The sequence below is a fragment of the Colias philodice genome, chromosome 11 (genome assembly GCF_061535455.1).
Source record: "Colias philodice isolate Cphi_HAF_F1 chromosome 11, ilColPhil1 Martin Lab GWU primary, whole genome shotgun sequence".
Taxonomy (NCBI): Eukaryota; Metazoa; Arthropoda; class Insecta; order Lepidoptera; family Pieridae; genus Colias; species Colias philodice.
In genome coordinates, this window is record NC_143096.1 from 3,785,613 (window position 1) to 3,792,049 (window position 6,437).

Consider the following 6,437-nt stretch of genomic DNA (forward strand, 5'->3'; position numbering starts at 1 on the left):
CATTGATAACTCTTGATTTGACTAACTTGTGTCAATAAGATAGTATAATCTGTGATCACGCGCTGATTTAGTTTACAGTAGTTATTCCCGTCCAAATATTGATAATATGAATTATTTTTTATCTGTTATTCTTATTACAGATTAAAAAAAACGTGTGCGTTAAGGTTATAAAACATATAGAGCGCAGGCAGAAGTAGGATTGTCTTCTAATGCTAGTACCTAATTGTCAATGCACTTCACTATTAAAAAAATGTAATTATAAACAAAAGCATCTGAATAAATAATATTTTGGCTTCAACAACGCATTACCTTGTTAAGAACAAAAATTAAGAGTAGGTACAAGGTAGCGTCCTAGGTTTTAAAAAAAACTTAAATATTGTAAATATCTTCCTAGAAGTTCAAAATGAAAGTAATAGCACGTTTTTCTACTGCTTCAGCTTGAATTAAACATGTATTTAAAGAATAAGAAGAATCGTGTTAAGAAACATTTATAAGAATCTAACCAAATCCCTAACCTCTATACACACTAAGTACTTATTATATAATTATTATGCAACCCTTATATTACTACCTATTCTATCAATCACAAATCAACGGCATCTCAACACAAGGCCAATAATAAATCCAACTCTTACCAATTACGCTGATAAGATGAAATCTCCACTAATACAGGCATAACCAATGATACTAAGCCCTTCTTTCTATCACAACCGCTAAAGCCGCTATCTGACCATCGACTGAAAAAAGGATTAAAGATAAAATAAAAGAAATCACATATTTATCGCAATTTGCGTCCATTTTGTGTGATTTCCTCATAATATCGGAACGATAACGTATGATAAGACGTTGGGAACGTGTAATTTCATTAATTCACTAACTGGAAGTGTAAATAACAATTTATTTTATTATTAATATTTTAAACAAGAATAGAAAGAGCTCTGATAACAATCAGTTTTAGTTTCCTAGCTAATAGCTAATCTAACCAGTTTATTCTAAATATAACCTACATTTTGCAGCCAAAAATGTATTCAGGACTCTTAAAATACCGCCCGAACATATTATTATTGCTCTGTTTAAATGTCAAGAATATAAAATAACTAATGAACAAGAAAATTGCAGATATATACAATAAAAATCTTTGATTAGGTATTATGAAAACCAGACGAATAAATATTTATGACACGGATTTGTGGGGTGTTAAATTCACTAGAATATGCATATAAATCTATAAAATATTCGGTAATTTAAACCTAATACGGCTAAAATAAAAATTTTCCTCAATTTTTTTTTAATTCTGTGACTATATGTAAATTCATGTATTATTTTACGACATATCCCTGTTTTATAAATAAATTAAAACTTTAAGCTACCTACTCTACATTTCTTCAAAAACACAGAATTACTCTTCTTTAAAGAAAAAAAAATAGAGATTGAAAACTCAGTCAAAATGCAACAGTAAGTACCTACAAACCTACCTATTCATTAAATTAGGTATTACTTACTCTTAGAACAATCAACAAACAATATACAATTAAACCTACTTTAGCCAAAAAAAATCCCTCAACTATAAAGTTCCAAAAAAAAATTAACAAACACGATAGATAAGCGTAATCTCAAATTGAACACTATCAAGAACATTTATGCTATAAATCACAGAACATAACTCCATATCTCTGATAAGGTTTCATATCACATTGCCACATCGTTATTTATTTTCATATAGTATTTATTAACTGTTGAATCAAATAATTATTTTTGCATTAAATCAATTAGAAATAAACTAAAAATTGTAAAAAATATAACAATCTCTCTCTACATTTTAAAGAAAATGCGAAAGGATAAATTAGGATTTTCTTTGTCTTCTGCTATCTTTTAATAATATAAATTAACTTCTGAAAATACAGATTGAGTTCAACTAAATAAAACTCTATTAAAATGCAAATGCATTAAACAAAAAAAAAACTATTAAAAAACACTATGCCATCATGTAGGTACTTTTGCTACCGTTTTCAAAAATTAACTCTTACTCAACAAAAATATTTCTGTTCATCAGTCAAAAAGTGTTCTAACAAATATTAATTACTTAATAGAAACATTATCAAAGTGCCGCTTATTATCGAGTTTCCAATTAAATAAATTGATTGGACCTGTTAGGCCCATGTGTACAACAGTTTGACAAAGCTATAAAGATTACCACAATCTTAAATCGACCAAAATGGACCATGAGACCACAAAAACATGAATAAATATTGCATCTAATTATTTGTGTAAGATTGTTATAAATTTTGGAGTTAAGTAATTACCGTAATATGTTTACAAATTGGAATGTAATTACGATTACCTAATTTAAAAAAATGCAATTATTTGGTAATTGGTAAGCCATATAAATATTTGTAACGTATAGGTATTTAATGTAACTCTACATTTATGTGCTTTTTATTGCTGCTTCTATTTTTATTTTAAATATATTTTTTCAAACTGTTTTGTAAAACCCTATTGACAACAGACATGCACTATTATTCATTAGTCTTTAAAATAGAAAATCTAGGTTCATTTATTACATGTTAATAATTACATGTAGGTACATAAAACAGTTATGTTTAGTGTTACCAGAATAAGCCACTATTCTTCCTCCAAACTCCTAAAAAACAAATTATTATAAAATTGATGTCGTTTTTGTTTCTTGTAGGCTTTCTTTGAAGATCGGAAGCTGTGTGCTGTCATAACACTAATAAACAATTAATTAGTACATGTACAACCGCGGGCGGTCAATAGTCGTTATTTAAATTAACCACATTATTACCCTATAAATTTTATTTTTAATTCATACAACGATGACAAAAACCTAATTTTCATTGGCATTTAAAGATTTATAATATTGAACTGACAATTTTGTCTAAATATAGATCTACTTAGGTATTTTATTTTTGCATACCTATACCTAGATGCATACTTACTTAAGTTATTTCTGTACAAGAATAAAATTATTTGCATTTATAATATGAAAATAAAATGTTATTGTTATGGCTCTATTGTTATTATATCTAGCTTTTTATTTTTACAGATTCCTACGACATTTGATCGCATATTATTAAATTATTATTTAAGTGTATATTTCGCAGTTTAGCAACTCATTTAACAGCCAGAAGCATTATAACATTTAGATAGCAATAGGTTACCTAAATATCATAATTTGCTGCAGGCGCGAACTCGCAAAACGATCTAGCCAAGGTTACAATGCAGAAAGGGTACCTAATTAAATGTATTTTTATAGTAACTTCACCGTTAACTATGTAGGTACTTCGGTATGCGCTTTTTGCTTTTCATGGCTTTATCAACATACCTATTAAATTGTAGTCGTTCGATGGAGAAGCTACATATATAGTTGCATATTTTGTAAAATTAAATTGTAATAGGTACTGACATGATAGAGCAACTATGGAGTTTCTTGCCTGTTTTTCTCCATAGAAACTGCTTTCCGAATCGGTGGTAAATGTTGAAAATATGTAATGACGATTCAAAAGTGCTTCTAGAAGAAGTTTTATTTAATAAATAAATGTTTGAGTTTGAGTCTATTATTTGAGAATAGCCTACAGGATATCCACTACATAGGTATCTCCAGCGGAAATCTCAACACACGTAACGCACACATGTGTAATCTTATCGAATGCTAATCGTCGTTTGCGCATCGGCCGCATTCAAATTTCGAACGCGAACTGTCATGGCGGCCAATCGTAACGTCCGAAAACGCAGGGCTTCAGAACGAAAACAGTGATCTGACATTGACATTGATTTGTGCTTTCGTATTTATTCGTATTACTAGTCGGAATACATAAGTTTTTGTTTACAAACCTGCTCCGTGTACATGAACGATGCATACACGCTTTTTTAGGTTCAATAATCTTTGCTGTTACATGTGTTGTATATTATTATATTGATATATTGTTATAAAACATCTCAATTCTCAATGATATCTTAAAAAACCTAATGTCATATGTAAAAAATATATTTGGGTAGCTGTATTACAAAATAAATTCAGACTGTTATTACCTACCATCCTACACATTATATTTTTTGCAATGCAAGTTTTTTTTACACAGCTACTCATAACTTCATATTAAGTTTAGCGTTGTTACTTGTTACTATGTATCTATCAACTACCAATAGTCCTTTATAATGTAAAAATGTAATATATAAATACCCTCAATTTATTATAAATAATAATGCTGCAAAGAACAACTGCTTATGCAATTCATATAAATTATGAAAATAAGCAATAACATGTTGACAACATTAGAATTCATAAAAATATTATTTAAATTCAGCTCAAGATGTTTATCTTAATAAATTTAAATATTATTACTAACGATAAAGTCTACCTTATTTTCATTTAAATATAACAAAAAATAAATCTATCTATTAATATTCTTTTCATCAGATTTAGCACATTAATGTTAAAAAATCATCGGGCTAATGTATTACCTACATTGTAAATGTCATTGCATAATAAATTTTAGTTTTTCTCACAACCTAATAAATACCTACTAAATTAAAATATCTGCGTGAATATATTTGATCTAGCTATGATTAAATTTTAAATGATTGCCTAATATACCTGAAGCTGTAATTCCAGTTTATCTTTTTAAGTTCTACAAAATACAAAAAATAAAAAACAAATCAATAAAATTATAATATCATTTTTGTTTAATTACTTAAACTGAGGTATTAATTTAAGCATTTATAGATCTAGGTATGAATTATTTATTTTATTTTTTCCTATAAGTACGGTACTTACCTACTTTCAGATAATTTAACCGATAATATATTTGCATTGTAAGTGCCTTTTTTGTTTTTATTATTTTCAATTAATAATCGTAATTTTATATTTAGCTCGCTCTAGTAGATAAAAAGTAAAACATTAATTTGGCTATAAATTATGATTTTTATTTAAATATTTTTATTTATATAAAACAACACCTATAGTGTTAAACACACTGGGTGGTTATCTATAATGAATTTAATTAATCTATTTAAAAATATTTTTTTTAAATTCAATGTGAAATAATAATAAAAATTGATGAGTAGGTAACTAGATACCTACACATGTACCTATCTATAGGTAACTTAATATGTAGGTATTATGTACACATTTAATAATTAAGGAATTAAACTGACTATTAAGATATCAAACAATTGGATAATTTATATATGTACCTATAGAAAATAAAATAGCTCATATTATGTGTATAATATTAATATGAGTCCTATGTTTGTTTACATGCTACCGTTAAATGCCGTCGGATAGAGATATTTAACACAATTTACAATGAATAATCACTTTATGATCGTTTTCATTAATAATAAAGATGTTTTTTATGATATTTATATAATTATAATAATTTTTAATCATTTTACATGGTATGATGTTGTATTTAGTATTCATATAAGAAAATATGTCCAATAGAGCAATTGATGTATGCAGCTCTACCTTAGATTTATTGCCTGTCTTGACTCTACTTTTATTGTAATATTTATTTACATAATATTATGAATTATAATATACCTAATCTTAATAACAAAATTTTTACTGCTCTACTTTGAGCACTTTTAATAAGTTTTGAAGCAATTTATTAAGGGGTAGAGATTTTATTTTTCTTGTCAATCTCTACCAGCTCTAGATAGTATAATCTAATCTAAAGACCGTTTGTATTGAATTCTATAAATACTATAATACATACCTAAAATGTCCCTATCAGCTGGGTATCACTTAATTGTCGATCACTATCACTAATCACAAATAACGCTGGCCTGATAAACAACACTGAAATGCGCTCCATTCCGTCCGCAGGTTCATTTTGATGCAATATCACAGGTCACTTGTGTAAATGAATTTAGGAATGAGATTGGAACGATGTTTTGGATGATATTTAGTCCATATTGCGCAGGCGCGCCGTTATTCGAGTGAGCGCGATACGCGAAGCGGCATCGATGGGACGCAACCCGACACTAAACCAGTCGTATGATTTTTTGTTGTGAGCGCGAGTCGGAGTCGCTCGGAGCGAGTCGGCGGTCGCGAGCGACGCTTGAGCGCAGCCGCTCAGGATTGGCTGCGGCTCACAGGCGGCCGGCGAAGGCGGGCCGATGGGAGTGTACACTTTTAAATTTTCTTTTTCTCTTTTTGGGCGGGAGATTGTCGCTGTGTGCGCAGCGTCAGTCGCTTTCGCGCTTTGATGGATGGCGGGAGTGCGATGGCGTTTTTTGCATTTCACATATTTGACTTTACAATTGCAATTTGTTGAGATTGATCGCCCATAATTCACTAATGTTATAGTTGTGTAATTAATGTTGTACGAATGTATGTTTTCAAATGTTTACACTTCACCCATGGCTTGGTTTTGATAGAACTTTCATGTTGTTTTTAACTTGTTGTTCAATAC

At 29.0% G+C, this 6,437-nt stretch overlaps 1 protein-coding gene across 2 annotated transcripts in view; it reads right to left on the bottom strand.

Moving 5' to 3' along the window:
* LOC149484448 (GATA-binding factor C-like) overlaps window positions 1-6,034 on the bottom strand; it is an 84,699-nt gene extending 78,665 nt beyond the window's left edge. For both annotated transcript variants that reach the window (XM_089700641.1, XM_089700640.1), the window contains exon 1: window positions 5,739-6,034. The gene's annotated coding sequence lies outside the window, so the exon portion shown is untranslated. The remainder of the gene's footprint in view (window positions 1-5,738) is intronic.
* Between the last annotated feature and the right edge of the window lie 403 nt (window positions 6,035-6,437).